Source organism: Mesoplodon densirostris, chromosome 4 (assembly GCF_025265405.1).
Source record: "Mesoplodon densirostris isolate mMesDen1 chromosome 4, mMesDen1 primary haplotype, whole genome shotgun sequence".
NCBI lineage: Eukaryota > Metazoa > Chordata > Mammalia > Artiodactyla > Ziphiidae > Mesoplodon > Mesoplodon densirostris.
Genome location: NC_082664.1, coordinates 158200033 through 158223141, shown reverse-complemented (window position 1 = coordinate 158223141; position 23109 = coordinate 158200033).

The window sequence follows — 23109 nt, the reverse complement described above, 5'->3', positions numbered from 1 at the left end:
TCAGCAGCTTTATGAGTCTGGGTCCTTTTCATGGTTTTCACCAATTGCTCTTTTTTTTTTTAATTAATTCATGAAAATTAACCCTTATGTGAGAATGTTCCTGTTACATTTTTCGGTTTTGGAGAGCACCGTTTCCGTTTGGCAGTGGGAACTGATGTGCCAGTGTGCCAGCATTGCCCTAGTGGGACTTGGTGCCCCTCTTTGTTCTCCATTCCTGGAAGATGAGAATTCTGCCTGCACCTACCAGGTTGACACATATTCCACAAAAGGGTGGTTCTCCGAAGTGCTGATCGATGCGTGTGTGACAGCGTGGTCATTACGCTAGAGCACAACCTGGGTTGTCGAGGAATTGGTCCATTTTCATCGGGATGCAGTGAAGGACCGTCCAGCCGGCTGTGAAATCATGCCGCAGCCTCTGAGGCGGGGGTGGGTGGGTGCGATGTTCATGCTGGGGACAGTGTTTCTGTGGTGGGAGGAGCTTGGGGGTCAGAGAGCACAGTTCAGTTCCTGTGGCTTTTTCTTCACTTTCCCTCTAGAAGGGCAGGGCAGTGCACAGCCCATCAGACAGTCACAAATGCCACTGGGTTTCTGCAACTCGAGCCTCGTAGGATGGGAACCCTTGGTTCTCTCTGTGTCCACACAGCAGGAGGATGAGCCAGACATGAGCCATAGTCAGGCAGGTTTCTAGAAAATGTGGCAACGGTTCTGGAATCTAGTTCTACCTATGCATCTGCTATATATAGTCTTGAGTAACTTTTATAAATTGCCTTACTACCCATGTCCTCACCAGTTGAATAGAGAAAATAATATCTCTCCCGGCTTTGACATGAGGATGGAGTGCATTTACATTCCAAAGTATGTATTATTAAGTACAGGCAGGTAGAAAGTTAATTGTTTAAAAGTTGAACCATGTAATGTGATAAGGGGTATTTAAAAGGCATAGACACTGCCCGAAGGCACGTTAATCATTAAATTAGATTTCGACATGGCTCCAAATCTCAGGTCTCTGGAAAATGCCTGCACAGTTATCTGCTGTAACCACCTCTTCACTCAGCACATTGAAGCCCTCAGCTCAAAGCTTCCTGATTCCATTCCAGAAAAAGCACACCCGACCCAGCCAATTACACTCTGCATTCCGCACCATTCATTTCTGAATTTGATATTTACAGTGTATTTTTAAGTGGTCCAAATGTGACAACCAAGAGAAGCAATGATGACAAATCGCTGCTCCTACATTTCACATGCATTCAAAGGTAAACCTCATTTGGTTGAACTCATTCCAATAGCAAAACTCAAATGAATTTTCAATGTTTAATCTGGAGCCTGCAGCTATTGTAAAACCTGTCATCATTGCCAAAATTAAAAGTGTTACATATTCAGACATGAGGTAATAAAGGCATCAGTATAGGGCTAAAATGTCTACGAAAAATGAAAACTCACCTCCGCTACTTAAATCCCATAACATTTTGGCCGTGCAGTAGGAATTGAACTTTTAAAGGCCTAAAACATTGTCATTATATTTGCCTCTACCTTTTTTCCTTGCTGATGTTATAGCAATCGAGCTATATTATTTATTTTCTGAGTTTTTACTCTCTATATGGATTTACACATTGACACTACCAACCAATTAATTTCTTAAGATCCATTATTTGTGTCCAACAAGTGAAATAAAAAGATTTAAAACATGATTCTAGCTTACAAGGAGCTCTACAATATATTTAGGGAATGAAATAAGCCCATGATTAATAATAAGTGGACAGCAATATGCATACTGGCAATTTAGGTTTACAAATAAAATAAAGTGCTGATGGTGCTGTCCAGACTGCTGTCAAATGGAAATTCATTTTATAAAATCCAAAGGGTGATAAGTTACAGATGAAATGAGCCGAGTCTGATCACAGTAGGCTCGTGCTGTTAGGATGGATGCTCATGGCTAAGGAAGGAGGGGCCGGAGTGAAGCCTGAGGCTGTGATATGAACACGAAGCAGGACAGTCATGAACCCTGCTGCCCTCTGCACCTCATCCCACCATTAATCCATGATCCCAGCTCCCTTGCTCCTGGAACGTGACTGTGAGATCATGGAAAATGGTTGTTGGTCTCTTGCCCGGTTCCTGACACAGGACTCCTGAAACCCTTGGCATTCCTGGGTGATGGGAGTGTATTTTGTTCTAATGAGGTGACTTTGGGTGGGTTCCTGGATGAGGGCTGGTCGCCAGAAAGACCCGCTCTGATTAGAAGCTTGGAATTTCCAGCCCTGCCTCCATTCTCTTGAGAAGGGAGAAAGGCTGAAAATGGAGTTAACAGTGGATTGTGCCTATGTGATGAAAGCGCCATAAAATCCCCAAAGTCAGGAGTTCAGAGAGCTCCCAAGTTGGGTGAACATGTGGAGGTGCTGGGTGGGTGGCACCTGGAGAGCATGGGAGCCCCACCCCTTCCCCCACACCTCTGTGTATCTCTTCCATCTGGATGTTCATCTGTATCCTTTACCATGTTCTTTAATGAACTGGTAAGCATAGGTGCTTCCCTGAGTTCTGTGAGCCGCTCTAGCAAATTAATCACATCCGGGGAGGGTGTCATTGGAACCTCTGATCTATAGCCAGTTGGTCAGAAGGACAGGGGACAACATGGACTTGCAACTGGCATTTGAAGACTCTGTGTGTGTGTGTGTGTGTGTGTGTGTGTGTGTGTGGTGGGGATAGTCCTGTGGGACTGAGCCCTTAACCTGGGGGATCTGACATTATCTCCAGACAAAAGGTGTCAGAACGGGTCTGACACCCAGCTGGTGTGGAGGGAAGCCTTCACATACACATTTGGTGACCAGAAATATCAGAATTGTGAGTGTTCTGTGTGAAGAGTAAAGGAGCCTCGCAGGAAAGGAAGACACATTGGAAGAGCCAGGTTTTACCTACATGGGAAGGAAAAAGCTGTAGGATTTTCCTTTGCAATAACAAACCCCAGAGTATGGAATGGGCAACGTGGCCTCGGTTTCCTGATGCTAATTACATAAAATATCCTTTAGCCCAAGCTTAGTGGAAAAGAAAAGAAGAGAATTAACAATGAGGAAGAAACTCGGGTTGAATTTCAGAGAATCAAAGAAAACATGCTCCATCTCGCCATTCCATTTTGAGGTTCACAGAATGCTTTGGGGCTTGGAATGGCATCACACCAAACCTAGGAAATTTACTCTGTGGGCCCTAATGTGGATCTTTTCTCCTCTTTTTTTCTCTCTGTGAATATGTCAATTTTTTTGCCTCAAGAGTTCTCCATCCACCACCCTGCACATCAACAACCCTCACCGGAGCCCTATTTTCCCCACTGCAGTATCAGCCTAAACATCACACTCACATGGTATCTCCTCTGAGCCTTCAGCCCATGCGAGGGCTCCTGGTCACATACTGTGAGCCCTGGTTCCTCCAAGTGTGGTCTGGGGGCTTGTTAGAGATGCAGACTCTCAGACCCCATCCCAGACTGACCGAGTCAGAATCTGTGTTGCAACAAGCACTCCCAGAGAACTATGTGCCCAGTAAGGGTTGAGAGGTAATGGTTTCAAGCACCTGGACCTGTTCCTCCCAGCATCTTTCATTATTACTAGCTGAACAGTGTGGGTGAGGCCTGTCTGCTTCTCCTTGGCTTGCTCAGAGATGCAGCTGCATCCCTGCAGGGGAAGTGGTGTCTCACTTCCCCTCGGACAGCAAGTCCTATGGAGGAAGGAACCTTATTTACCTTTGTTGTCTTTGCAGTATCTGGCCTGATGCCTGGCTAAGCGTGCTGTGCAGCAAATGAATGAAAGAAAGAATGAATGAATGAGCAAAAAACACTGGGAGAAATATCCTGTCCCTCCATTTCGGGAGCTGAGGCACCCAGCTGAGGCGAGCATAATGACACAGGCAAAAGAAAGGAGCAGCTAAAGCAAAACCCACTGAGATGGACAGATGACCCCAGGAGCTGGAGAAAAAGGCTTGAGAGTCCTCAGGACCCTCAGTCAAAGGAAGGGACTGACAGTCTTAGGACCTGAGTACCCAGATCCTTGATGGTTTCCCAACCAAATAAAGGTTATGCTCATAAGACTGCAGCTCAGATTAACCACCCTTGGGTAGAATTCCACTCCTGGGTGGATCACTGCCAGGAAGCTCTCTTGGTGGTTTCTGGCTGAAAAAAAAAAAAAATGTAATCTCTCAGCTTTCTATAACAGCTCCCAGTGTGATTCCAGCTGTTTTTCCAGCCACGTACTCGCACTGTGTCCTTTGTTCCGTCTACCATACATTTCAGATGCACGGGAATCACTGTTGCCCTTTAGCAAAATGGCCCTGCCCGTCTTTCTTTGTGCTTTTGCATAAGAGTTCCTCCACTGAACTTTGCTTCCTCGCCACACACAAAGACCCCAGTCCTACTCTACCTTCTAGGTAGACTTTCCATCTCCCTCCACCCCAAGACTCCTTCCCTAAGCAGCTGGACAGAACATGCCCACCTTCCCCATGCTTTTACCAAAACCACTTGCTATCATGATGTTTGCACTTACCAGAGTGAATGTGATTTGTAATTGTTTAAATCTATTAGAATCAAAGGATGATCTTCCAGAAAAGTTTGAATCATTTTTATAACTTCACAGTGTCTATTGGAGTGTTTTATATAGGTTTATGCCTCAAAATACTTCCCAAATTAGATTGACTAGATTGGCTTAGGGATAAAGGTTGAGATGGATTGTGCTCCAGCGAAAACTTGAGACTTCAGTCACTTTGGCGAAATTCACATATACTATAAAGGAAAACATTAACTTCATATGAGCAAGACATACAAAGATTTTTAAAGTCGTCACAAAATAAATGTACGTGAAGATACCCACAAATAAAATTCCAATACAAATATGCCTCATACTGACCTTACATCGCTCTGCTTCTCCTTGGACCCCATCTCCAGGCAACTTTTTTCATTTCATCAAAATACTAATGGGAGGGGTGCCCTTTCAGTAAAAGAAAACTTTCTCTTCCCTGCTTGAGGAATTCAGAAGCTATTTATACTCAATGCTTTGGACCATCCAAAGAGTTAGAAGCAAGGTTTGTTTGATCAAGTAATTCGCAGTGATATTGCAAGGATATAATATAAGCAGAGACAACAGGACAATCAATAAGGATGCAATCCCTTAACAGAAATCAGTGTTTGCACACTGGACTTGTTAATGAATGCTTAATCATTAACTAATGCAAAGTAAGAAAAAGAAAGGCAGAAGTCCAGGTTGAAAAAAACCACACTTTTGAGAACATTAGGATGAATGAAATAAAGAAAGGTATCTTCTTGGGCTGTAGCTAAACCAAAGAATTGTTTTCAAAAAGACCAATTCTTGTGTGGTTGAAATAATATGAGAGATGTGGTCTGGAATTGAAAAATATTACTGATTAAACATGACCCTATCTTTTACATCTTAGAGGTTAAATGTGAAAAATCTACTATAATCTAGTTTTAAACTGGAAATTGAACCCATGGTTTGCTAAAACAAATTCACAACCAATTGGGGATATTTCACGTCTAAATAGCTAACAGTTAAAAATCTTGACGCTCATAAGTTCCCTCTCTTTGCCTCTGAAATCTGTGAGAAGATTTCACAGTCTACTCTGTGTTCGTCTTTGTTTGGTCCTTTCAGTATCACAATAGCTCTTGAGGGCATGGCTGGATCACATCTGCTCATGGGTGTTTGGTGAAATGAAATCATAATCTTCCAAAAAGCCAATACTGAAAACATGCCATTGTAACCAGACCTTTTCGGTTTCCTCTGACTTAGCAGAGATGAGTTTTCATCCCTAGTCACATGCTGAGTCTCTGACACTAAAGGTGCACATGGTACGGAGAGCTGTGGTGTGTGTGGTAGAGATGGGGACCCGCATGTGGTCACCACAGAAGGAGCTTCAAAGTTTATTTTTGCAGCTTTCTAGAGGTAGAGTCCTATGGTGCCATCGTGAAAGAGGAAATCCTATTCTCTCCGTTAAAATTTTTTAAAAGTTCTAAAAGAACTAAACTGCAGCTCTGTTTTTAAAGGAAATACGGACAGCAGGCAGGCAGGCATGCATTGCGATGGATTGGAACTAGGAAAGATCACCGAGGGGAAAAGTTTGTAAAGAGATATGTCATAAACAAACGCCCTTTTGTTCGGTGAGCTATTCAGTTGCTGGGAGCTAGCACAGTTTTAGATCTTTTCCTTTGCTCAAAATCCTATCAGAAATTCGGCAAGAAAAACTAGCAAGAAATTCAATCCTGTTTTTCTCAAGAATCACAGATTCCATCAGTTTGGGCCTGAAGCCATGCTTACCCTGGATTGTCCCCCCAAAGTAGCCTTTAAAGGCATACAGTTGTACACACTGGCATACATGTTAGACCAAAAAGGCAGCGATGGAGCATCCATCTTCCATCACTGGGGAGAAAAGAGAACCTGGTAATGAGGGAGATTTGGTGGTAGAATTATGACTTTGCAGAAGTATTGGATTGAGAAATAAAGAGCTATTAGGAAAGAAATCAACGAGGCTTATTGAGAGTTACTTTGCGTGGTATTTGGCCTCACCAGCATTTTAGTCTCTTTGTTATACTCTTACACCACAGTATAACTGTATAACAGTATAACTGTGGTGTAGCTTCTTTGTCAAAGAATGCAGTCCAGAAGTAATAAAACACACCTTTTCTTTGCTAGGCTGGAGGCAAACACACTATTCCATTTTTTTCAAGAGGTCAGTATGCGTATCATCTATTGATTGTGGCTTAAGGCAGCAGTTTGAAAAGTTCTAGCCTATTTGTGAAATGATTAGACAGCAAAATGAGACAAAGTGAAATGGCTATGTCCAGTCAACTCCCTAAATTATCAAGAGACTTAATGTGTGTTCGCAAAGAAGCGATTACTAGGGTTTACTTTGGTACGTACACATGGGTGTTTGCAAATAAACCTTCAAGATTGTATCCTTAGGAGGCTAAGTTTCACCTCAGAAAGAACACGGGGTTCAGAGTTGGAGACCACTTTCTTTTTTTTTTTTTTTTTTTTGCGGTACGCGGGCCTCTCACTGTTGTGGCCTCTCCTGTTGTGGAACACAGGCTCCGGACACGCAGGCTCAGCGGCCATGGCTCACGGGCCCAGCCGCTCCGCGGCATGTGGGATCTTCCCGGACCGGGGCACGAACCCGCGTCCCCTGCATCGGCAGGTGGTCTCTCAACCACTGTGCCACCAGGGAAGCCCTGGAGACCACTTTCTTCATTCCAGGGTCACCTACATCGAGAGAAGCCAAACCCAGGATCGCTGTGAATGGTCAACCAGCAGCCTCCCTGCTTTTGCGCAATGCAGTCGCACCATTTTCTTCTGGGAAGCAGAGCATAACTATTCTACAGCCCCATTCCTTAAAAATCACGAAAAGACTTCCTAGTCTGAGTAACTAAACTGGATAACTTCATTCAGTCAACAGATGTTGACTGGAGTACATATAGCATATATACTCAGATAATTTATGACAGAAATGCTTTTATTTGCAAAACTCCAAGCTCTCAGCCCAGGTTCAGCTCTGTGGCCATGGTTAATACTGTCACAAGCTTTCAGTGGAACTTGATTTGGAAATTCTTACAGTATAATCAGGAATTTACAACTGTTCTGCAATCCCCTAACCATGTGATCTGGTGTGATTGGTGGGGAGAGGGCAGGACAGCGTTTTGGATGCTGTATAGTTTTCTTTAATTCCCCAGTTAACTTCAGCAGTAGAGTCGCTTATGCACACAGAGGTGACATATCGTAATTCATTTATTTAGTGGGTAAAAGAGAGCGAGAACAAGAAAAAAGTCAAACAAATATATTAGCTTATATACTAGTTTATTATGTATTTATATATAAAATATATTATTAATATATTAATTACCTAGGAGAAAGGTAAATCTACATATGCATAGGAATGAAGACCATCATTGTGAAAAATCTCAATGTGATTAAGTTACTTCCTTTTTAATCAGAAAGTGTAAAGTATTTGAATCATTAAAATGTTATTGAAGTGGAATAGGAAGAGAATGTTGGATTTTAGGCATTGACTGAAATCTCAGAAGCAAAATACAAATGACTCAAATTGCAAAAATTCTCTAGATGAAATTATTATAGAAATGTTCCTGGTGATTCAGTAATATTTTCACTAACCAATAACTTTAAAAAGTTATTTAGCTTGATAAAGCTTCTTACATCCTGCTTGGGAAACCATTTGCTCAACAAGTCCAGAAGATAACACTGTAGCTTTTTACAAAGTCAGGAAAATTCAAAACAAGAACTGAAAGAAAAAATGGAAGAAGCTACTGAATTTCTTTAAGTAGCAATACTTAAAAGAAAACCATTATGAGTTCATCAGAAAAATTATCTTGTAGATCGTGGATTTTCTGCACAAGATGAGAATTGGGCAAAGCAGTCCTCGCTGAGCACTGAAATGGTCTCCTCTCGGTCACGCCCATGATCTGGGATTGTTTTCTCAGAATAACAGGAAAGGGAGGAGAGTTGAGCTGAAAAACCCATCTGGTTCTAATTCAACACTCCCAATAGACTCTTACACACCAGCTTTAAAGGACGAAAGCCAAATTAAAATGGTACTAATTTGAGGGAGCAAGTGGAATGAACCCCGCTTCCCATCGCTATGGACGTCCTGTTGTGATGGGTCTGGCTAGTGTGCCAGTCCGAGCAGGGAGAGACTGTTTGTCCTTTGTACGTTCCAGTTCACCTGAGAATTAAAGCACGCCACTCATAATATCTTATCAAACTTATATCTAACCTGGAGTCAATAAAATCCTCACTGGATGTGGTTTGTGGGTCTGCCTTCTTCATGGCCAGATGTTCTCTGGTCTAGGCCTGAGAGCATACAAGGCTGCCCCTGTACCTGAGCTGTTTCCTCATTTTACTGGGGTTCAGGAGAAACAAGATTAACTCAGAAACATATCAGAAGATTAAGGTCTGTGGTTGCTAATTCTTTCCTCCCATCCACTTAGACACTGGCTTTATGCAATACTCCAAAGGAGAACCACTGAAGGAAGAGATGCGTTTCTATAGGACAGTGTCTAAGTTTTCTGATCCTGACATAATCAGCTATGTGTCTTGGCAGATGTATGGGACTTCAAAAGACATGTGTTACAGCATGATATACAGAGTATATCTACGTATCTATGTGTCTTGCAGATTATGTACATATATTCTTTATTGAATTGTCATGCATTTGTACAGAAGCAGAGAAGACAGAAAAGATTTAACGTAAGCAAAAAGGAAGCATTCAAGATTAAAAAAAAAAAAAAGACAGAACTTGAGTTACACTAGCACAAGGGTATTGAATTTCTTTAGGTTCTGGTATCTAAATTGGCAAAGTAAAGGGATTTGACCTCAAGTCCTTCAGTGAATTGCAGAGTAAATTGTGCTTTAAGTTATAACTGGAAAATGAATATTTAGACTACATGTTTGAAGAGCATAAACGCATATGGAAGGGCAAAGACAGCCATGAACAGAGCGTAATACAGACTGGCCCTCTGGGGGTCAAGTTTATTTGATGTCACTTCCTACATAACGGTATTGGGAAGGCTCAATTCCGACATGGGCCATCATTGATAAAGGCCCAAATGCCACCATCCAGGGCACAGGATCCCAAACAGAACTACATCCAGGAAGGCCCTGATACAGTAAGGCACAATTAAAGCCAGACTTTCCCATTACTTTCTGAGTTTTACTGTCACCTAAGATAATATTCTAATATTGTTCTGATTGTAAAAATTAAAGATTTACTATAGAAAAACATGAGAAGAAAGAAAATAGTACAAAGATGAAAAAAGTTACCCATAATTTTTTACCATAACTACTGTTCATATTTAGATATATTCCTTTCAATTTTTATATCTATTTCTAAAAACATACAGATATATACATGGATGTATTTTAAAGAAAATTCTATCTGTACTGTATCACAGTTTGGTTTTCGACTTCATTTTTGTTTTTACTTAATGGTATATCATCAGTTTCCCATGTTAATTTGGCTTAAAACAATGGCTATATAATATACCATTGTTTGATTATTATTGCATTATAAATTCCTTAATAATTCCACTGCTTTAAAAAGATTACAGTATTTAATATTTGTCAGTATAAATTGTAATACAGTGAATACCCTTTTAAATATAGGTGTAGGTGTAAAAATAGGTATAGGTGTAGGTAGATAGATATGGGTATAGATAAATATATAGGTATAGATATAGATATATAGGTATAGATATAATCTGTGGTAAATGTCACAGAGAGAAATTGGTAGAAATGAACTATGGGTAAATTATAACAGTTTGGTGTTTGAATGACATACACATGTGCAGTGAGAGTTTGGTTAGAAATGATGGATAATGTAAGAAAAATAGTTGAAGGAGCACTTAGAGAAACAATAATTAATTGACTGACTTTGCTCTGACCCTACCCTTGAGTTATTTAACTCCAATTTGTTGCCTAGGCTGTAACGCAAGGATAGATCTTTGTACAAATGCTTTTTGACCATAAAGTGAAATATCAGTGATCATGTTTCAGAAATTGACCCAGGGATTAGAAGTCATTTACACATGCATTAAAAAGGTCAGTAAGAATGCAAAATATTAATACAGTGAGTTTTTTTTCCTTCTTACTTAACATATCAAGTTGGTGCCACTTTTTAATTTATAAAATATAATTTATAAACACTCCAATTTCCTTCAAGAAAAATTGTACACAAATTCCCCAATGCATAAATTCTTATTTTTATTGTCAAATGACACTATAATTTTATGTTGTCCTGTTTTTAATTTGTTCATGATGAAATTATTTTTTGCTTTTCCTTCTGAATTATTTTTAAATTTACACAAAGCATTGAATAGTTCTGAATCAAGATAGACTCTATTTTTATAATGTAGGATGCTTTGTGTACATTTAGTATAAAACATGAGTAAACTACAGAATTTTATCTTGTGTATGATACAGAAATGTTTTTATAACACAAATAATGTCATGTGAAGTAGCATCCTTAGTATAAAAAAGTGTTATAAAGATTTCTGGCATTTACATCATATTTGCAAGAGATATTGCTAAATTCCATATTTCATTTTTTTCTTTCTAAAATTTAAATAACACATAATCCTATTTCCAAAAAAACATCATATTTCTTTCATCAGGAAAGCAGTACTCAGCTTTTAAAGAATTGAACTTCAGTTAATTAGAGCCATCAGATTATTATTACTTTAATATATTTCTAAAATCGAAGAAAAAAATTCCTTTTACTCCAAAATAGGCAGTACAGAGAGATTTTCTAATTTTCTTTTTTTTTAAATCAGTTACATATTTGAAAGCAATTCATAAACCCACTGAGTTTGTTTTGGAAAGTGCTTTTCTGATTGTGTAAGAAAATGTTATCTATGTCAGTAATAAATGGCAGTCATGGAATTTTGGCATCAAATGCTTCAGCCGTCCACATGAAATGGATGGCCAGTCCCCACTTAGATTAGCTCATGTATACAATGTCACTGCAGAGAAAGAGAAAAGAATGACTCTTGTGGGCCTGTCCTGTATAAATATTATATCCATTCTATAACGTTAAGTGGGGGAGTGAGATCAGACAGTACTTTAAAAGAATGGCTTCAGAAACAGTGTCTTCAGAGAAAAGTGTCATGCTGACTGTGATCTCTTTGTAAAGATCCTCTTATTTCAAGCCCAGCTCTGCTGAGCATCTCAGGACATCTGTTTTCACAGTAGACCTGGAGATGTTTGGTTTCAAATGTCAAAATGTAGAATAATTTGCCATAGATCCGGGCAAATCCTTCCGAAACAAGAAAATAACATATTATACCTACAGAGACAAGCATAACCATAAGATTAACATGCAATGATTCTGAGGGTATTTTTTACAAAATGGGATTAATTGTACTCGGCTCATGACGCTGACACGTGCCTCTAACCACAGGGGACAGGGCAAGCTTGTGCCCCAGCCTGGCCCCCCTCTCCTTGTAGGAGCATGCTCCACCAGCCCTGATCTGCCCACACTGCAGGGGGCCACCTGTTCCTAGCCGCTGGAGGAGATGACACTTGGGTGTACGTGTGTATACGTGCACACACATGCACATACTCATGCACACATGCACATACACATGTGCACACACAGAGAGTCCGAGGCAAGGCATTTTATTACAGTTACTTCCAGGTCATTAAGGACACAGTTCTTTTTCTTCCACCCAGTTTGGCTTCTTCATCAAAATATTTTTAATGGAAAATTCATGATGCATCCTTTTTTTTAAGTCTCTTTTTTCAAAAGGTCCATTCCCCGTTGACTTTAGTCTGGGGGTTCCTCAGAAACAAGCACCCCAGCCACTGTGCCTTCTCTCTTGCCAGTGGGTCCCAGAGGCCTGTGTCCTTGCACCAAAGAACCTGCAAAGCAACAGTGTTCTCTCCCTTGAGAAGGAGAATTCTCTGCTCCACGGGCATCTGTGTGGTCCTGTGGCCTCGGCGAACACGTGGGAAGGAGAGCAATGAAAGGCACCTGATACACCCTCCAGCAGGCTCTTTGAATTGGGCAAAACAGGGCCCTGGTGGATGTTCATGGTGTTCAATTTCCTCCAACGTTGAGATTTCTGCTTATGGGTCTCCAAAATATCCATCAGTACTTTGTGTTCCAAGACCCAGCGACACAGTCCCTTCAAGCTTGCCTTATTGTTTTCTTGTTCTATGTCTCCTTCACTCCATCCTGCTGGACTAGAGTCCCCGTGGACATTCATTTCTGACACCAATCACGTTTGCTGGCTGAGGCTGTGGTCACTCATTTCTGTCAAAGACCAGGGCCTCCTCGGCCCTGCCCTTCTTTCTTAGGTGGCAAGTTGCACCTCCATTTCACATTGAGATCCGTGGAGCGATCATGTTCTCCTCTTAAACCAGACCCTCTGCTTTCAGATGGCCTGAGAAGCTTCAGGGCAGTGGTTCTCAAACTCCACCAGGTATAGGAACCCCAGCAGGAAGACAGAAGAAATGCATCCCTATCTCATTTCTCATTCTCAACATCTACAAGCATGTACGGGCTGGAGACACACACATCTGGATTTGAATTCCTGCTCTGCCACTTCTGAGCATGGTGACTTTGTCACGATATGATTATCCTCTTTGAGAATGGTCCTTCCTCCTTGAAAATGGTCTAATAACCTCATGAGATAAATAAGAAGCTTTAAAAATATTCAAAATGAGATAAAATCCAAAATGAGGAAGAACAGGTAGGGGGACATATTTTAAAACACCAGTGTATATAAACAGAGTTTCCACATGGACCTAGGAAAATATTGCAGGAAACAGGAGCCCTGTCTTTTATGACAGTTTTTATGCTAGAAGAACCAAACAGACTTTATTTTTGTTGTCTCTAGGTTCGTGGAGAGACCACTTTGAAAAAGATGTGTGACACGTGACAGAGAGAAAGCAAAAGACTGAAAAGGTTTTCAGTCTTCTCCCCCAAAGAGAATACTCTCCAAATTGGAAAAGGTAAATTGTTAGGATGGGCAAGAGCTAGGGTGCATATTTCTTATGTGTGAGAAGCACAAGGTCCTGGTGGCCAGCAACTGATGTTAAGATCCTCCCGGTTCAATGGGAAACCACTGAGGACTCTTCGTGAATGGGAGTCCTGTTGCAGACTGGCTGGTCCCCTGACTTTCCAGGAGAAATCATCGTGTTCTTTCCTGGTACATTACTACAGCAGTTTATTAGCGCACATAAAACTCTTTATTGGAGTTTGTAAAAAAACAGCAGGTTTTGCTAAAAATATGCGCCAAGCTATCATTGCTTTCTGACAGCAAAGCCAGAAACACAACAGTGATCTCCTGAGCATATTGTTTAAGATTTGGTTCTGATGCTTAGCTCAGAGCCAGCCAGTGTGGGGCATGGCTGCGGGTCCCACTCCATTGTGTGGGTTGACTCCCAGCAATGGTCTCAGGACACTGGGGTCTCCCTCTCCCCAGCTGAAAATCACCACTAGACAATGGCGGGGTTGGTGGCAGGAGGGGAGAGGGAGGTTCTGTTACAGTGACATGAACATCAGGATCTGAGGCTGACCCCGGGGCTGGGGTGCTGCCATACATGAAAGCACTTGGATTTGATGAGCGGGATAGGTGGCCACAGTGACTAGGGTGGTGATGACCAGACAGTCATAGCTGAGTGATCTCTAGAGGAATGTGTTTCAAGAAGAAGGGAGTGGCTACGCTCTAGAAGCTGGTGAAAGGAGAGGTGTCCACTGGATGTGGCAGTATGGAAACTCAGTGAATTTGGGAAGAGCCATTTCAGGGGATGAGTGAAGGAGCCTGCCAGGTGATGGTGGGAAAGGACACAGACTTCTACCTCTCTTCCCATCAGAAACAAATTATACAGCTGTAAAGGGATTTTATTAGGCACAAACCCATACTTAAAGGAATAATGTAACATATGTGGTATCTTTAAAAAAAAGAAAACAATGGACTCATATATATTATACAAAGAATAGATTGGTGGTTGCTGGGGGGTGAAGTGGTTGAACAAAATGGGTGAAGGGGTCAAAAGATACAAACTTCCAGTTATAAAATAAGTCCTGAAGTTGTAACATACAGCATAGTGACTACAGTTAAGAATACTGTACTGCATATTTGAAAGTTGCTAAGAGAATGGATCTTAAAAGTCCTTATCACAAGAAAAAAAATATGTAGCTATGTGTGGTGATGGATGTTAACTAGACGTATTGTGGCATTCATTTCACAATATATACAAATACCAAATCTCTGTGTTGTACACCTAAAACTAATATAAAGTTATGTGTCAATTATTACTTTAAACAAAAAGGATAATGTGAAAGATAAGAATGGCAGCACACTTTTAGGAGCTTCGGAGCAAGTGGATGGGGGAAACTACCATTCCAAGAAAACAGAATCTAAAATCATCTGGCTAATAATTTATTTAACTATGATCAGACAGCAATCACCAGACATCTGAGAAAAGCCTCTAACATGAAAATAATAGAGACCCAAACTAAAATAAATTGCAAGAAAAAAGGAGAAAAGAAAAGAAAATCAATGACAAACAAAAAAGGAAAGCCACTTGGAAGAAGCAGAGATTATGAAGGAAGAGGGAAACTCACAAACATTAAACAAACAAAAACAAATCATCAGTATCCTCAGGGATTAAAAAATGTGCATCTATGAACCAAGAATATGTGATATTTATACATATGCAATATTCAGAGACCAAGAAAAGGGCACTTGGGAATTAAAATCATGATATAAAATAGATAATGGACAGAATGTTTGGAAGTTATGTTGAAGAAATTCACCAAAAAAAGAGCAGCTGAACAGAAGAAAGGGACAAGAAGATAAAAAAAAAAAAAAAAAAGCTGGAGATCCAGTTTAGGGTGTGGTGCTCAAGTGTAGTTAATAAGTATACCAGAAAATTAATAAACCATAATGGAAAATAATATGAAAAAGCATGAATATATATATAATATATATAACAGAATCACTTTGCTGTACAGCAGAAATTAACACAATATTGTAAATCAACTATACTTCAATAAAAGAAATTTTTAAAAAATAATAAAGGAAAAGAATGCAGAGTAAATAAATATTAACAGAGTATTTCAATAATCTCTCTGGGAATAGGAGGATTTCTAGAGAAAAAGAACACAGTGAAAGCCACAGTAAAGATGAAAAATAGACTTATATCAAAGAATTCTGTTGTGAAATTTCAGCAAAGAGAGGACTCACCAAACTTCCAAAGGAAAAAAAGAAACTAAAAATAGATTGTATTTAGAAGATCAATGACCAGAGGACTTTGGGCTTCTTCACAATGCCTCTGAAAGCCAGGAAACGATGGATAAAGCCCTTTACTACTCTAAACACAAAACAAAACAAACAAAGATACTTATAAGAGCCCATAATCAACTATTACTTGTGAATGCTAAAATGTCTCAAAAAATTGATCCTCTAAGCATTTGTCTCTGGGTACTGCTTACAGAATCTACTCTAGAAGGTATAAACTAGGAAGGAGGCAGCTCTGGAAATGAGAAACCATGGTCCACGACACGAGACAGATGAAGGGACCCACTGAGTGGGATGCTAAAAGGGAGATCCCAGGCCGAGGACTGCGGACCACAAACAGAAGCACCAGCCCAGACTGAGCCAGTCCAGAAGCTCCAACAGAGGCTCACCCACCAGGCACCCCGATTATCTGAATACACTGAGAGGAGAAGTACAACCTCGGAGATGGGTTTGAAATTAATCTGTAAGGAGAATTTAGAAAACTAAGCGTCACAGCACCAAAAATAATCACAGAACAATCATGAACTCCAGGGGAAAAGGAGAGAGTGAGGAAATGGAAGGAACAGCTGTGGACAAAATTTCAAGGAGATTTTCAGAGAAGGGAGTGGAGAAATGGGGCAGGACCTGGAGGAGATGGAGTTTGTTGGCTTTTGTTTTGTTTTGTTCGAAAAACAGTAAGTTGTGGTTCCCGTATATGAGAAGGATCTGTTCGTTGTTGAGGCTGACATTTCAGGAGAGACAGGTCCCTGGAACCATGGCTCCTTAAGAGGACAGGAGGGGATAAGGTCTGGGGGAGGGGCTCTCCCTTGAGGGTCGTCACAGGAAAGCAGGGCAACAGCGCGGAAGATGCAACTTGATTTAGAGAGTTAGTGGAGGGAAGATTGAAGGTGGAACGTTTCCTTCATTGGGCAATAAGGAATGCCTATCATTTCCTTTCTTCTCATGACACTTAATTTTTACAAGACCCTGAGAGGTGAACATCATAACCGCCCCCTCTTGTAAAAGAGGAAACTGAGGCTCACAGAAGTTATGCAACTTTCCTAAAGTCACAGAGGCAGTGAGGGGAAAAGCAGGAAATGAAGGGCAAGGCCACTCTGACTCCAATGGCCTTACTCTTGAGGACCCTCCAGTAATGTCTCTCCTGGAAGGAGCTTCTCCCCCTCCGAGGATCTTGGGGCCCTGGGGGAGACGGACTGTGAGGCTGCTTTCATGAGAGCGCAGGCAACGTACACACACGATGGGATCGAATTTTACTGTTCTTTCTACCTCCCAAGCCAGGACAGGCATGAAAGGAAACCAGTTCTATTTTTAGTAGAATGAGATTTCTAACAGCTGTCCAGATCCTTGAGGTCCCTTGAAGATCCTGTTTCTTATCTGTACAACTCATCCCATCTGAGTTATCTGGTTAAAAATTGGCAACAGGATGTGATGAAACCCAGAACAGACATCACAACATATTTGTCGTATCTGAACAGCAGACCCTGTGTGGCAATTACCTCGTTGGAAATAATGACATAAATATTAAGATGCTCGAATGATTTTACTGATGAGGCATATCGAGAAAAAAAATTGTACATGTTTCAAATTCTGAAAAATCTTTGGCACTTGTGAAGTTACTTCCAGGGAGGGCAAAGCAGGTTCGTGCTCCCTGAGCCATTCCTAAACGAGGAGCACTCAAAACAGACTTTCAACAAAGCTGGGGTGAATGAGGTGAGTCTGAGATGGAGATTGGAGAATCCCAAGAGATAGACAATCACAGCATATTATTTTCAAGTCTTTGGGGTAGGATAATAAATAGCAGAGTATGTTCCTAAAAACCAGGTTTTCGGTTAATGCGCATATTTGGAAAGAGAAGTCTATTCAATCTTTCACCAATAATAACAATAAATGAGATTAATAAACATGACAGACTCCTAGAATCATCTAGAACAAAAAGAACTGAGTCTAGATAAGGACAGATTCTATGCACATAGCAGAATAGGGAGAAAGGCTAGCTTCTACCCTGCTTCTGCTTTGCCTCTGTCTCTGCTTCCTAATCAGTGATGGAAACACATTTTTACCACTGACCTCAGTGGCTTTTGGAATCTAAGAAATAAACTGCTTTAAATTGTTCTGCAAGTTCAAGTGGGATCTCTGACTTCTGTCTCACTCCACGGCCACACCTCTTTGACATACTCTGACCTTCTAACTCACCCACTTAACCTGAGACTAGTCGGATCATTGTCACACTCTACCACTCTTCTAGTTTCAGGAGAAAAAAAAAAAAAAAAGGTTTCATTGAAAAGCTGGTCTTTATTTTAGCAACAAGACCCAGCCTCACTCTTCTTGCAAATTAGCAAAACCTAAAACACTAAGATCTGGTTTCTGGGCAAAGCCCCAGCATTTCCTCACCAAGGACATTTGGTTAACTGCTCTCCATGAGGTCATTTGTCATTTTGCTAAGTTCTCACTTCCCTGCAGGCAGATTCCTGCCATTTTTTCTCAGCACACCCATAAAACGTGCAGTCTCTTCCAGTACATAGCCAGAAGTGATATGCATTCAGAAGCAGGAGAGGAGAGCTGGACTTGCTGTCTCTGCCACCTCAGCCTCGCTGGTGAGATGAGCAGGTGGATTAAATCACGCCGTACAGGAAAATCACAAACTCGGTATCGAAAAAAAAAATTGTTTATGAGCTCATTCTATTTTTGCTGCCTAAAGAGAACTTAAAGATTTCTTTAGTAAGACTCTGCTAGTGCCAGTGGCAAATTACAAAGGAGATAATTAAACTGTTCCTTGTTTTCACTGGTCTTCCCTCTAGAGGGACTCAAAGACATAGACACCTGCAAACACGGGAAAAGTTTCTCACGTTCATGTTAGCACCACCTGGGGAATCGCGCATCCAGGGACATCCCCACATGAGGGCGGGGGTCCCAGGGGCTGTATCCAACCCCATGTCCCGGCCACTGCCTTGGGGTCTCACGTCCGCCCATTTCACAAGTGCCATCGGTGAATCCACTTCCTAATCACTGTAGCTCATGTCCATCAAACATTCCAGGCACTATGGGGTCACGCACGTCCCACTCTTTTCTCTTTACAATACTGTGAGGTAGGTACCTTCCTGATTGCCACATCCATGGGAGGCTCTTGAAGATAATTTAAATAGACCATCCAGGGTCCAACTTCAGGCAGCAAGACAGGAAACCCAGAGCTGTCGGAGCCCCACGTCTCATTGTTAACACGCTTTCAGGACAGTCATCCCTTACGCTCATGTGGTTGAAGACGTCAACAGGGAAGGAAGGCAGAGAATTCCAGGTGAAGAGCACATGCACAAAGGCACAGGGATCACGGATGAGTCTTTATAATTCTGCTTCTGCATGAAATGTTGCCTGCCTCAGTTTGGTAGATAAAATACAAGAGTCGTGAGATAACATGCTACATCCTGATGGGAGAGATTATTCTGTGCTGTGAACCCCAAAGTAGAGAGGCTTAATAATCAGGGCTTATCTCCCACCCACCTCACCTGGACATCACGCACCAGAGGATGGCTTTGGTCCTCACCATGACTAGAGAACCATGTCTGATGGAAGCTCCCACATCCTGTTGTTCTACCTCCTGGACCACAAGTCCCTGAAAGCAGGGTGGCCAGGCTGGCAAAGAAAGTGCACAGCCAACACAAACCCACCGTCCGTGGCTGCAGGCTACAGGTGACTCACACCTTGTCTTTCCCAGCACGTTGACCAGAAATGGCCACCTGTCCCCACCAAGGGGCAAGGTGTCTGGTAAGTGTCAGGAAGCACGTGGATTTCCAGAGGCAGTGAAGAGACAGACATTCACTGATCCACTTCCTATGGCTGGGATCCCAAGTGCTTTCAAATATTAGCTCCTTTATTTCCCATTTCCACCTCCATGGGGTTCTTCTGGAATCTTTAAGCGCGTATATGACAAATGGATGAAATTTCTTTCTCATGACTGGAGCAGAGAAGGAACACTGAAGGCAAGGTCAATCTGAACTAATTCAAAGCCTAAAACATACAACACTATACGTAGGAAAAAGTAACGCCTGGGTGCTGCCAGCCAGCGGCGGCCAGGGCTCTGGATAAGGATGCCCGAGTTCTGTCGTGGCAGGAGAGTGAGGGCTGTGGGCCTGACGTCCGCCTCGGCTGACATCCGCCCACATCTGCACGCCTGGCGGGCGGAGTGAAGGCAAACTCCCGCAGACCGCGTCCTAATCATTGTGGGTTCCAAGTCAGGAGAAAATTAACGACTGCGCTTTACTGCATAAAAGTGTTTTGCTCGGGCTTCCCTGGTGGCGCAGTGGTTGGGAGTCCGCCTGCCGATGCAGGGGACACGGGTTCATGCCCCGGTCCGGGAAGATCCCACATGCCGCGGAGCGGCGGGACCGTGAGCCATGGCCACTGAGCCTGTGCGTCCGGAGCCTGTGCTCTGCAGCGGGAGAGGCCACAACAGTGAGAGCCCCGCGTACCGCAAAAAAAAAAAAAAAAAAAGTGTTTTGTTTTTAGTTTTTCCCCCTGTTCTAATGTATCCCTAAACTGTTATCAGATTATCATGTTACACAGAACTCAGGCATATTGCTTCGCTGTTGTGTTGGTAGGAGTCTTCAGTTGCAGACAACAGAAACAGACCTTTAGCTTAAAGTGGGAGTTTGCTGTAAGGACACAGGACGCCTTGTGGAACCAATGAATCTGAACACAGATAAGCTGGAGGAAGGGACTGGCGCTGGGCCTCTGGCTCCCGTTCTCCTTCTCTCTGCACAGCTGGCTCTCTCCGCACATCTCGTCTCTGTCTCTCTCTCCTGTCCCATTTCACTGCTCTACACAACAGGACCTGGCTGCCTCCTGTTTCCCGACTTGCTTACCTGCTATAGTTCTAACCCTTCGAGATTGACTGAATGCTGTTGGCTTCGGTTCCAAACAGCAGGGAGTAGGAGAGCGATGGCCCAGCTTGGCTGAGGTGATCATCCCTGATGTGACCAGACTGGCCAAGACTGCGGGACTCCGAGTCACACGGAAGGGGGAAGGGGCTGTTTCCAGGGAAGTAGCTGTGGGCGGGGCTTGTACCCCAAGATGTTTACTACGGTAATGAAGAGCACAGAAACCCTGGGGGAGCGCAACACGTGGTAAACTCACAGCCGTTACGTAGAAACGCGTCGTCTGATCAAGCAGGACAGTAAAACAGGGTTCTTTCCTGTACTTCTCTGACTCTTTTATGTATGAACTCCAATGATGCAGCTCCAAAAATGGGGACATCAGAATCATCCAAACATATTTGACTGCATGACCGTTATTTTGCAATAAAGTAAGGATCTTAGGAGACAATGTTAGAAGCCCTCCGGCATGTAATGGTGCCTGGTGTCCTACCCACAGGTGTTCTGTTCTGGAATTGCAGTGCTTCCCCTCAGTAACTGTCAAAATTCTGCTCTTTCTGCAGGACCAGTGGAGGTCACTTCCTCCCGGAAAACTTTTCCTCCAACCCTCCCCTGTCCTCCTGTGTTCGCGGTCCCACCCTCCCCACACCCCTAATCACTGCGTGTGATTAGCAAGATGAAATGTGAACACTCAGCACACTCAGCAAGCAGGTGCGACCTCTTCTTTCTTAAGGAATAAAAGCGGCCCTGGGACTCCTGAGAACATGGGCAGCAGTTCCACGCTCAGAGCTGGACTTGGTCTTACACTCTACTTTCTCCAGCATCATGGGGTCTAAATTGTCGCTGTCACCACCAGCAGCTGTGTGAGAGAGGACCCCAGAGCCTTTCGATTCTGGGGCTCTTGAAACCGAGGGGTAGTCCTGCTGCTTCGCCTTTCTCTCTGCTCCTTACCCCCCACCATGACGAAGGCTTCCCATGCCATTGCCTTCCAGTCACTGGAGCGTGTGTGCAGCTCCTTCCAGGGTGAGCAGACCCCGGGGGGAGGGTCACCCTTCCCTCTGATCCACTGCTCATAGACCCAGTCTCACGGCTGACTTCTCAAAGTTAGATTAGGAGTTTAATGGCTTTGCCATCTGGGCACTGCTGTTTCCATCATCAGCTCTAACCTCCCTCCTATTTTGAGGACACAATCAACATCCTTTGTAAGACATCACATCAGCCTGGGTCTCCTCCCCTATCCAAGCTGCTCCTTTTCTTGTTTTTAAGTAGCAACCCTTCTTTTGAATGACTGAAAATTATAACATGAGCATAGCTTTCACACTGAATCTAAGAACAGGTGGAGAAGGTTATTCAGCAGAAACTTTCAGCTGGGACCTCACAGCTCAACAGAGGAGATGCAAGACAACAAGTGCTAAAGCAGAGAGAGAAGCATCCTTCCAGAGAACCCTCAGATGGACTGATTTGTAATTCTTAGGAACCACAGAAGGGTTATGTCATGGGGCTGAATATTTGTGCATGGCCAGGGCTCTTAAGCCAAAGGAAACCAACTAAGAAATGCTTCCTCAGGTCCTTGCTGTTAGCTGCTCAGGGGTGGGGAAGAGGGGGAGGAGGATAGGAAACTCAGGGGGATGGGGGTCGGCGGTGAGATAGTCCTCTGATCTGGCAGTCCTGGGAGCCCTCTTTCCTATAGGAGTGGAACACGTTTCAAAATCCATCCTCTTTCCCATGAACATTCGTTTGCATTCATCTGTCCCTTGTTGTATGCATTCTTTACTGATGCAGATTAGAGAGTTCATAAAAATGCATCATGGACCCATTTAAACTATATGATTAACTGCCAATATGTGATATTAACTCGTAGGATTTTATGGAGATTAGCACGTATAATTATATTTGATGGTATATGATAATTACCTGTTTGGTTGCATTTTAAAGTATGATGACTTGAGAACATTCATCAATCCATATATGGCTCAGAGACTGATAAAAATTGCAACTCATCTTAATTGTTTTTAAAGTAATCAGGCTGACATCTTTGAAGCCTAAAGGAGACTGATTTCATGGAGACCATGTTAATAATACAGTGATTGGGGGCTTCCCTGGTGGCGCAGTGGTTGAGAGCCTGCCTGCCGATGCAGGGGACACGGGTTCGTGCCCCAGTCCGGGAAGATCCCACATGCCGCGGAGCGGCTGGGCCCGTGAGCCATGGCCGTTGAGCCTGCGCGTCCAGAGCCTGTGCTCCGCAACGGGAGAGGCCACAACAGCACGAGGCCCACATACCGCAAAAAAATAATAATAATAATAATAATAATACAGTGATTGGAACACTAATTGAAAATCCTTTTCTTTTTTTTAAATGGGACATTCTGATCAATATTTTCCAAATGGCTAATGAGGTATGAATGGAATGTTTCTACATTTCAGGTTAAACGTACAAAAATTCAG